Source organism: Acinonyx jubatus, chromosome B3 (assembly GCF_027475565.1).
Source record: "Acinonyx jubatus isolate Ajub_Pintada_27869175 chromosome B3, VMU_Ajub_asm_v1.0, whole genome shotgun sequence".
Lineage (NCBI taxonomy): Eukaryota > Metazoa > Chordata > Mammalia > Carnivora > Felidae > Acinonyx > Acinonyx jubatus.
The window spans coordinates 66,427,072-66,438,636 of record NC_069386.1 but is presented as its reverse complement, the minus strand read 5'-3'; the positions used below and the strand labels follow the sequence as shown (position 1 = coordinate 66,438,636).

The 11,565-nt window shown below is 39.6% G+C and overlaps 1 protein-coding gene across 2 annotated transcripts in view; it reads right to left on the bottom strand.

Moving 5' to 3' along the window:
- Window positions 1–10,963, bottom strand: part of ZNF770 (zinc finger protein 770) — a 59,292-nt gene extending 48,329 nt beyond the window's left edge. For both annotated transcript variants that reach the window (XM_053224200.1, XM_053224208.1), the window contains exons 1-3: window positions 10,532–10,963; window positions 6,203–9,519; window positions 2,097–2,254 (exon numbers count right to left, since the gene is read on the bottom strand). The gene's annotated coding sequence lies outside the window, so the exon portion shown is untranslated. The remainder of the gene's footprint in view (window positions 1–2,096; window positions 2,255–6,202; window positions 9,520–10,531) is intronic.
- Between the last annotated feature and the right edge of the window lie 602 nt (window positions 10,964–11,565).

Sequence of the window (11,565 nt, the reverse complement as noted above, 5' to 3'; positions counted from 1 at the left end):
CATATATTACTTTTATAACCAGGAACAAAATGTAATTAAATCAAAACCCAAACCGAGGCCACCTCCAAAGCAAACCCAGCAGTGAACTCTGAAGTATTTCAGCTATGAACATTTTAAGTAATTGGAAATTGGGAGGACCATAAAAAGCGGTCACTGGGGGCTAGTATTTGAATGAAAAACCCAAAGAGCTTGTTTCGAATCATGTCGACTTTCACGTTACTAATATAATTAAAGCAAGTAAATCAGTTGGGCAACAAGCCACTCACCCTTCAGACACACGTCACAGCTGTCTGCATGCTCACTATCTTCACCTTTCTCAATTTTCACAGTTTTTAATATGAATATCAATTCCCTTTTTCATAAACCTAACCTATAAATGCCACAACCCCTCTGAGGGATTTCCCCAGGCTTCATTTTAGGCTCCACAAGAAAGGATGTAAAAGAGACCTTTCTTTTGTAAAGTGATTCTATAATTCTGTCCAATATCCATCATTTTCAAGGCCAAGTAATCATATTTAATAGATCCTAAATTACATTCTGTCAGGCAAGGATTCCCTTGATGATATTAACCAGAGCAGAGGACTGACAGGCGGAGGCCTGAAAGTAAGATATTGTTCTACAAAGGGCTTACGAGCTTTCCTTTGCGAGGCTTGACCTCACTAAGTTTGGGGTGGTGCACGATCTGTGCCTTCACCGCAATCCTCAGCCTTCCCAGGGTTACTCACAAACCAACTCCTGATTTCCTGTCTTAAAGTCACTTTTAAAATTAAATTACTTGGCTCGTTTTTGACCCTTTGAGGAAATTGCCATCGTGAATTTATTTCTACAATACTTCACTAGCAAGACAGCTAGATGTACAAGCATTTACCTACTCTATCTCCATTTTATCTCCTTATCGGAAGCCTGAAAGAAAAAGGCTGAAGGAGAAAGTTGGAGAGATGCCTTCATGGCTTGTGCTGTTTAAATGAATGTTACAAAGTAGAAGGTTGGAGATCTTTCTTGACAGGAAATATTATAAGGTCATGATGCTAGAAAAGAGTGCAAGGTCAGATTTTCCTTTGAAAAAGGGGGATATCTTGGATCAGGTTTTCATTAGCAGGGACGTTCTCAGTACTCTTTTGAACATCTCTATTGGAATAGCTTTGGTTTTGTGGATTTTACATCTCAAAGGTTTTAAAGAATAACAAGGTTAAAAAAAAAGAATAAGCATTTCCCCAAATTAAACAAAATTTAAGTTTTAAAAAAAAAGTTGATTCATAATCAAAAGTCCATTTATTTATAATCTCTACACCCACCAGGAGGCTCAAACTCATGACCCTGAGATCAAGAGTCACTGGCTGAGCCAGCCAGGCGCCCCACAGAATTTAAGTTTTTAATGCTTCAGTTACTAAAACAATTCAAGCACAAATCTTCATTCAAAATACAACTGCTGACCTCTTGCTATGTGCCTTGTCCCTGGTGGCTTTAGGAACATTAACTCATTGCATTTTTACGACTCTGTAACCTGCAGAGATATTTATCCCAATTTTAGGGGTGATGCCTATGAGTCAGCCATTTCTAAAATCTCAGAGTGTCTGGGACTCCAACAGTTTAGACCACTCTTAATTTTTGATCATCTGTTTTCCCACATGGAATTGCTTGTTCTTGTTCTGGAAAAAATAATCCCACCCATTTGCTCCAAACTTGAAGATATCTGGTCTTGAAATTCTTGCCTAAAGAAAACTGTGAAAACACTAAAGGTTAGAGTAGGAAGGAGGGAATGATGGTGCTTGGTGTTTAGCATTTTAGAACAGGAAGTAGAATGATGGACATAATGTAGTAGAAGGAAAACCATAGTATTAAACCATTATCAAGGTATTTGTCCTGTGATTTGGGGCAAAGGTACTTTACACAAAAGGACCAATTCTGCCTGTTTTCTGCCCCATTTTCTTTTTTCCTTCCTTTTTTTTTTAAGTTCTCAGGTGTCTGTGTCTTTGCTCTTCATTAATTCTTTCATTTTTACTCACAACTCTCTCTTCTTATTTCTATCTTACCATCATTATTTCCCTAGTTTTTCCCCTATGCCTAAAGAAGAGAAAAAATAAGACAAAACAAACCTTGGTGTTCTCCCTTTAAGTGCAATAAAACACAGGTGCAAAAACTGAAGGAAGGAACCGGCTGGTTTCACGACCATGTCTTCCGTCTTTCATCATCATTAACTCCTCTCGCTGCTGTCTTCTTCTTTACTTCCTCCTTTCCAATAAGTCACTTCCTTCTTTTCAATAAATCACGAAGGCCAAGATTTAAAGGTACGTTACCACATTCTGATACACTACAGCGGTTTAATTTCCTTATCAGTCTAACCCAAATTGATTTCTCATCGACAGAGCTCAGCTGCCACCAACTTACCCGCTGTGTTCAACAAATGGAAACTGTCAGTAAAACCTGTATTATCATTTATTTCCACTGTGGAAATACTAAACAAGCTGGAATGTGGTGATTTCTTTAATTTTTTAAGTCACAACACAATTATTAGGATGATGAAAATTTCACAATTTTCCAGGGAATGAGGATGGGTTTCAAAGGAAATAAACATGTAGAATCTGACCACTAGGTCTCCAGTAGACTTTGGTCCTTTTCAGTGTATTTTGCCTGGACGTGTTAATATACTATCTACCTTCTTCTCAATGTTCTAATTAGTAAAGAAAAATAGTGGCATTCTTTTATCTTTTAAAGGGGTTATTTTAAATGGGTTTTTCTATTTTTAACTCCACGGAATAAACAATTATGGCTGTCTGTATGTGTGTCACATTTTATATTTTTCAGAGAACTTTCATAGAATTATCTATTTAATCCTCATTAAAACACCAAACACTGGCTGGGCACTGTGATAAGTATTGTGGTCCAGATGAAAAGATTCCACAGATCCTCTTTGAGAAGCTGGGGGAGAGATTATGGGGGCACATGTAATAATTCCAGACAGACTAATGTATTATGGATTTTAATAATTGTATATACAAGGTACTAAATGAACACTGGGCAACTATTAATTATATTGTTCTCTGATGGCATTTGTCATATTGTATTTTATATCGATATATAGTATCAGTCAGCTTCTCCCACTAAGTTGTGATAAAGAAGACATCTTATGCACCTCTGCCTTCTCATCATCAGACACAGGGCCTTGAACATGATAACCGGTTACTCTTCAATGAATGGAGGAATAAAATGGGTGGTATCTATACATAGAAATACAGCTGTATGGATATTCATTTTATATATTATAAATGTATATATAACTGTATAGATACTATACATTGATTCATGTTATATAGTTATATATAAACACATACATGTATATATTATTATATATCACATGTATATATAATTATTATTCATCATTATATATGATATATATCTAACGTATATATGTTTAAATTAATAATTCCAGGAAAGAGGATCTTTTATGCAACATGGGAAAAGAATTGTTTTTTGGCCAAGAAAAGTACTATCTTTGTGTTACTACAGACTCTATATATAATAGGTTCCATATTAATATGTTTTCAAATTCTGATGATGTAACTGTGATGGTCAAGGTCAGCCTTCTAAGAAAGATCGAATTCCCAAATTTGCTTTCACTTTAAGGAGAGCCTTCCAGCCTTTCTCTCCCTCTTGCTCTTCCTTTCCAACATGACTACAATTCATGCCTCATTAAGGAGTGTATGTTGTCCTCCATCTTCAATTAGTGAATACTTCTGACTTACTGTGTGCTTCATTCCCATTTTATGTGTATTTTCTTCAACTGCTCACTGCTTCAACTTTAGGTGCTTGCTGACCACCATCCTAACTAGACTCGATTGTGAATTTGGGAGGGACAATGGAAGAGCTATTTGACATAAGGAAGAAAAGATGAACTCAAAAGCTTGCTTTTTCACCTGTAAGTTGCACAGAAAATACTCAGTCAAGTTTCTAACAGGGACTCACTCCTTTCTTTTGATCTTTGATCTTTGGAGGAATGTTGGGCTTTATGTAGTTTTACTTAAACAAATGCTGATAGCAAGATGAGGATACTATTCCTTTTTGTGAAGGAGCTGCCTGAAGAGCTCTCATTGTATGGCTTTTTATCTTAGTAGAAGAATGCATTTCAACACCAGCTTTATTTATAATAAATCAGTTTAGTTGCAATGTGTGCTTTATTTCTGTTCCTCTGTTTCTGGCCCGTGGGCTCCTAACCTGCACTGATGGGCTTTCCTTATTCAGAAAGGCGGATCTAATGTGGGCCTTAATTGTGGGGTCAATAAGGAGCCCCATGCCCTCTCTGAGTGGGTCTTCTTTGTTGGCTCTACTAGGATGAGCTTAGTCATTTTTCACTTGTTTTCCACGGACTGGAAAATGACATCAGCTGCTGACCCTTCTATAATGTTGACCATGTGCCTATATCCATCCCACCAGTTGCCTCTAGTAAGGATCTCTGCTGCTTGCTCCGGGCCTGCCTGCCATAACTCCTTGCTCCCCAGGTCTCAGGAGTCCACTGTGTGTTCCTTGTCCTTCCTCCTTTGGGCTGGTGTTTTGTTTTAGTCCCACGTCCTAGATTCAACATCTTCTTTCATACAACAATCATCTTCTGGCCATGATGACCTCCTATGTGGAACTCTGACTCTCCACAGATCCTGAACATCTCATTTTTTTCCCCAAATGGTTCAGCCTTCTCAGTTTGTCTGGATGTCCCCACTTAGTTTTGTTTAGGACAGTAAGAGAAACTCAGATGTATTCCTCTGTTGGAAAAGGACAGTTACCTAGCTTTCTTAGCGTCAGCAAAATGATGACTTATGCAAGAACCACTTGTACTCTGATGAGCACGAAGAAAGCTCTCTGGATCATTTCATCCAGAGATCATTAAGGCCAGGAACTTACGACCTGGGACAAAATCTCAGAAGGATTCCTTATAGCCCTTGTTTATTACCATTCTCCCTTAAATGTATGCATTCTTTGGCTGATAGGTGAAAGTGGGAAAAAGGACGAGCTTTACCTCTGCATTGTCTCTAACTTACTCCCCATTGGCCTTTGTACTTTTCTGCATCACCCCAACAAGACCCTTGATATGCTGAAGGGATCAGTCAAGGTCCCAACAAGAAACAGAAGGCATACTTGATTGGGCCTTATTCAGGGAGTTTAACCAAGAGGCTACTTACAAGGGTGTAGATAGGTTCAAGGGAAACCAACAAAGGATGGTAAAGTCTCCCCAGGGCTAGTAACAGTGGGGATCCTTACTAGCCATTGGCTTAAAGGGATAGAGAAGGGAAAAGCTACCAGAGCCCTGAGAGAGAGAGCGAGAGCTGTAGCTATAGTATAATGGGGGCTGTGTGGCCCTTTCCAGAGGGAAGGAGCTACTGCCAAGCCTTGGTCATACAGGGAGGGACCTCTGACCTCACTCTGCTTCATTCTGCTCCCATCCTCACGTCTCCTACCTACCTCTTGCTACTACCCCCCATTAGTGGAATCCAACCAGAAGGCAGGGGATGGGACCTGAGATGATGCAAAGTACAGGTCGGCCTGTTTTGGGAAGGAGCAGATCAGGAGGCTGGAAAGAGCATCTGGAGGGCTGATGCTGAAGATATCCGGCACATCTAGTAATTGATCTTCAGCTTGAGGTTGCCTCCTTAAATGATAAGGATATTTTGATGCAGTGAGTGGCACGTCTTTGAAGCCTCTTAGAAGCTTATATAGCCATGTTTTTCTATGAAAGATTTTTTTTTTTCTAAACTATTTCAATAATATGGTAAGTAGAGGATTCCCTACAGCCTTACTCCCTGGCTCTCTGGCTTACAGATTTGTCTCAGAGCCCTTCAGCCTCCAACATCTTGATCTTGTGGAAGCTGCTGCCATGATAGCTGCATTGATGGCAAAACTGCAGTTTTGTTTGATGCCCCATTTCAGCTGTATTCCTTTCGGGGATGGGTATCAAACCACAAACCAAACTCCTCTCCTCTCTTTCACTAGAGACTCACCTTCTTTATGAGACATGTCTTATAAGTGTTGGAAGCCATAGAGGATTTTCTCCCTCTTTTCCCACCTTAATACAAACACACACACACACACACACACACACACACACACATACTTGTGGAGAATTTGAAAAAGCAGAGTCTTGATCTTTGGAGAGAGGAACAGATCCTCTGGATGGGAACTGAGACGTTGCTGAGTTGGATGGCAAGATACCCACCTAAATATAGCCTCTTCTGAGCTCGCACAGCCTTATGACTCAGCATTTCTTCTGGAGATAATTCAGTGAACTCCTATACACTAGATCCAAAATCGGCAGAGCGATGCTCTGTGAGCTCCAGAATCAGGCTCTGAAACTAATGCAAGGGTGAGGAACAAAACTGAAAGCAAAAGATGTCATGATTTTTTAGGGCCTAAAGTTTTTTTGTTTTTTTTTGTTTTAAATTTTAGAGGAGGGTGGGAGAGGGGCAGAGGGAAAGAGAGAGAGAGAGACTTCTAAGTAGGCTGCATGTTCAGTGTGGAGCCTGAGGCGGGGCCTGATCCCGTGACCCTGGGATCATGACCTGAGCTGAAATCGAGAGTCAGATGCTCAACCTACTGAGTCACCAGGCACCCCTAAAGTTCTTTAATTCTGTGTCAAGTGGGAGTTTTTAGACTTTTCTAAAGGAGAGGCTTGGAGATCGTGCCCTCTACTTTACATTGTGACAGTTTCTTGCCACAGCTGTAAAGTTGCTATAGGGAAGCTGCTTGGCCCTCCTACAGACATCTGCTTCTGGGAAGGGAAACCTGAGGTGGGTGGTCACCCAGTGCAGGCGGGGACACACCTACAAGTTTCGGAGAGTATGACTGAACCATAGAAGGCGAAGGGCACCAACACTGAACCCCTGACAGGGCTTTGGTGAGAAATGCTTTGTAACCTGTTCCTGTCTTCACTTGGGAAGCTGAGAGCTTTGAGAAGCTGTGTTCCCAGATCAAACAACATGTAAGGTTCTCACACCATGAAACCTTGGTGCCCTACAGCGTGTGCTAAGCAGCACGTTTCCTACAGCTCTGATAGCTACCTTTCTTGCACTCTCGGCCTGTGGGGGTTGGTGTTGATTTCTCTTAGACTTAGGGTGACTGACCATCTTGGTTTGCTAGAGACTTTCCCAGTTTTAGCGCTGGAAGTCTGCTGTTCCCGAAATCCCTCCACTTGTTTGCCCAGGTTGGAGTCTTGTGACTGTGAGACGTGGGGTGAGGCCTGGACTGTGGGTGTTACCTGAGAGTCAGAATCCTCAGACATCAGACCTCCTCTAGGAGTGTGGCTACAATATAACATCCTTCTTTACCAGGTTCCCAGTGACCCATAAACTGCATGTACTTACTTTTGTCCCACAGAGCACTTTGGGTGGTTGCTGGTGAGCTGAGGTCCAAGTGTAATAATGCATATTAAAGTATTTTGTAGTGTATAAAGCACTATTCAGACATAATTCTTTTGGTTATATCATGCTTTCCTCACTGACAGTCCCTGTGTACATGTGAATCTCGACTTTGGGAGAGAGAAGGAGCTAATAAATACGATTAATTTAGTATATTAAATAATAATCTAATACACTTACTAACAATTTAATATATTAAAAATAATAAATATTAAGTACCTCCTGTTTCCACTGAACATTGTGCTAAGTATATTATATACATCATTGCTTTTAATCCGTCTAAAAATTCTGTGAAATAGTTATGCAATTTCCTTAATACAAGAGTTCATTCTCTTTTGGTATAGACTCAGGGCTGATGAAAGCAGATAAGCCAGTATAATTTACCCGGGCTGGTCTGCTATTTTGCTTATTAACATAAATCCTGTGTGAAAACTACTAGCCGGTCAACCCTTGGATAGGGTGAGGCCCAACCCGTCATTGGTGGCTCTGCTCAAACCTTGAGGTCTAATTTAGAGCCTAATTTAGAGCCACCTTGAGCCATTTGGCACAATCTAGCATCCCAAAAGGTATAGGAATATGGGTTTCACTCTATGGTATTATGTACATTTAAAGGCTCATTTATCTTTCCTTGGTAACTAAAACAGTTTCCAGATAATGTCAACAAAGTTGTTGTACAGACATGATAAAAAATAATTTTCTAAAATATATATTAATACACAATACATAAAATACACAACCTATTCTTTTATTATATTTCATTCTATTTTTATTTATTTACGATCAAGTTTAAATTTTTATCCCAGCATTCATTTTTATTTCCCATTGGATTAAATGTATTTTTAAAATGCAGAAATGAAGTTCATTTCTTACCAGTTCAGCCTTTAACTGTTAGGTTTATTAAAGGCCATAGATTATCCATGATGTATTTGGTATAATAATTAAATCATGATGTTAATCCTGTTTCTACCTATGAAGAGATGTTGTTTCCTCAGGGCACTTGGATCCCATGTTCAAGGCACCAGTTTGCTCATAGAAAGAATCTGAAGGAAGATCTTTTACTGCATGACAACAGCTAAGTTTGAATTATGTTATCCAAAGAAGAAATTTCTCTCCATTAGTCAAAGTGCCCACAGCTTTCAAAGAAACCAATTTTCCATATATTTAAGGACTCTTGTATATACATTTAATACCTTTCAATGAGATTTCTTACCCACACAACGTAGTAAAACAATTTACAATATTTCTTCCTAAATGTTGTTAAAACACCTTCTTAGACAAATGGATTATAAGTTTGGGCCAAAATTTTGTTTCAAGCTGGCCACAAGGGATGAAACCTTTAAGTGTGCTGATTCAATATTCTCTTTAGGGATTCTATAAAAAAAGTGAATGGTTAATCATTGTTAAACTGGATACAAGAAAAAATCATGTCTGGTTAAAGATTATTAGGCTGGCCAGTCAGCTGGGTGGGTAACCCTGGCTTCCCAGAAGTCCTTAATCTTATTTAGGTCTATCAGAAAATTGCTCAAGCATTTTAACAGCAACACCAATTACATCCCAGAGGAGGTTGTGAATTATATCATGCAAAAAAGTTCTGCCCTAGACCAGGTTTGGGACAATTTTTATTCTCACTGTGAATATAACTTTTGTGCCAAAACATTATCATTGGTTTTTTTGTTCTAAAATAATAATTTTTTTTCCTTAAAATTTGATTTAAGGTGGTAAGCCCTTTTGGAATAAAGCTATTTCTTACCTTAAAAGAATGTTGTACCCTTTGAAACACATGAAAATTGGACAAGTGCAACTTATTTGGAGAAATAGTAACATTTCATAACAGAAATAGTGCTAAAGTAAGCTACAAATGTAATTTAAAAACAAGCCAGCAGTGTCTAGCTCTACCTACCAATTTCCAAGAAGTACACGAAAAACTATACCACAAAGGCATGTTAATGTCCAGACCTTGAGAAATTCTATAAGACTCCAAATGGTTTCTTCGGTAAACACCTTGCAGGGACTAGGGGCAGAGAGAGAGAGAGAAGAAAGAGAACCTATAAAAAACACTTAAAAGACTTACCAATCAATCACAGCATGTAGACCTTATTTGCATCCTGATTCCAACACACTGCAAAATAAAATTATGACATTCAAGAAGCAGTTGAAAATTTGAACTCTTACTGGAAATATAATGATATTAAGGGATTATTGCTAATCTTTAAATTGTGACAATGGTAATGAGTTTATATAGAATCAACTTTATGGTGTAGAAAAGTGAACACTTTGAAACACAGTGAAAAGTTTGCAGACCAAAGGATATGTCTGGGATTTGCTTCAAAATAATACAAGAGGAAGAGAAGTGGGTGAGGAGAGATGAAATATGATAAGCCTGAGTTGGCAATTATTGAAGCTAGGTTATGGGTATACAAAAGTTTATTGTCCTCTGCCTACTTTTGGCATATGTTACAAATGCTCTTGAAATTTTTTTTAATGTTGATTTATTTTTGAGAGAGAAAGAGAGAGAGAGAGAGTGCCTGAGTGGGGGAGGGCGGAGAGAGGGAAAGACAGAATCTGAAGCAGGTTCCAGGCTCTGAGCTGTCAGCCCAATGAGGGGCTTGAACCCATGAACTGTGAGATCATGACCTGAGCCGAAGTCAGATGCTTAAGTTGACTGAGCAACCCAGGTACCCCAGGAACTCTCTTTAATGGAAGATTTAAATAAAACGACGCCAACAGGATTGATTCTCTAAGCTGTTGGTGTTCTCATTGCTTGCCTGGTCAAACTGCTATTCTAGAGCCCACAGCCAGTAGAGCCCTTTGCACAAAAAAGCAGATTGGAGGGGCAGCAATGGCATTACAGTAAGCAGATAGAAGTCAGACTGTAATATGTCAGTGAAAACCTTTCCATTGGGGCACAACATACTAGAAGAATGAAATGATGGCTAGACACACAGAAAGGCTTGTCACTGAGTGCATTGTAGCGAAGGGGTAGTGCCCATGTCTCTTTGGTATTGCCTAAATACCTATTTCCTGTTTTTTTTTTTAATTTAAAAACTTGATGGGGTTTATTAGTTGTGAGTAAAGAGAAGAAAAACAAGTGAGAGAGAACATGGCCTGGGGACAGAAATGTTCTTACTTACTTTAAAAGGTCTTAGGCCTGTTATGGGAAGTAATTAGCATTCCTAATCAAATGCTGGACACTGCATGTGTTACTGAGTTGAGGGCCTCTTCTGGGAAGTGGGTTGGCCACCCACCTGTTGACAGTGTGGAGCAGGCCATCTTCAACCAGGCTTTCGTTTATTTGCCTTCCTCTGTGTCTTCTTTCTTGTAACTTCTTCTTCCTCCTTTGAGTACTCTTTTTCTTTCTTTTCCATACATATTTCTCCCAAGAGAGAATCCTTTGGCTTGGCTTGCAGTGAGCTTGAACAAAAACTCCAATGTTTCTTATGATTTGTCTGAGAATTTACTTTCTTCAGTTTTTTCATCACATAAAAAGAACTCAGTTGTTCATTGGCACATATAAAATACAAGGAATTTTGGAGTTTCAGGGTTCAGCAGCTCAAGGTATGTAGTTGGAACCTTGAAAGGAGTGGGTAGAGAAAAAAAATATGGAGGTGGGGGCGCCTGGGTGGTTCAGTCGGTTAAGTGTCTGACTTCAGCTCAGGTCATGATCTCATGATGCCTGAGTTCAAGCCCGACGTTGGGCTCTTCACTGGTGGTGCGAGCCTGCTTGGGATTTTCTCTCTCCCTCTCTCAGTCTTCCCCTTCTCCATTTGTGTGCACACACTCTCTCAAAATAAATAAATAAACTAAAAAAAAAAAAAAGAATATGGAGGGAGAGGAGCCCAACAGCAAGGCCAGAGGCGGAGACTCTGGAGGGACACAGCCGGGGTGAAATTCTTATGCCTAACATTCAACTTGACGTTCTTTCCTGAGCTGTGTTATTTCTACTGTCCTCCCGTCTCGGCAAATGACAGGCCCATCTTTCCTCTGGCGCAGAACAAACACCTGGGTCTCATCCTTGCTTCCTCTCATTCTTTTGCATCTGCATTTGATCCATCTGCAAACCCTGTTGGCAGACCTTCAGTATATATCTATAACCTATGTCCACTTCTTACCACCACACTGCTGGACAGTGGTTCCCGTCACCAGCTCTAACGTGTGCAGTTGAAAT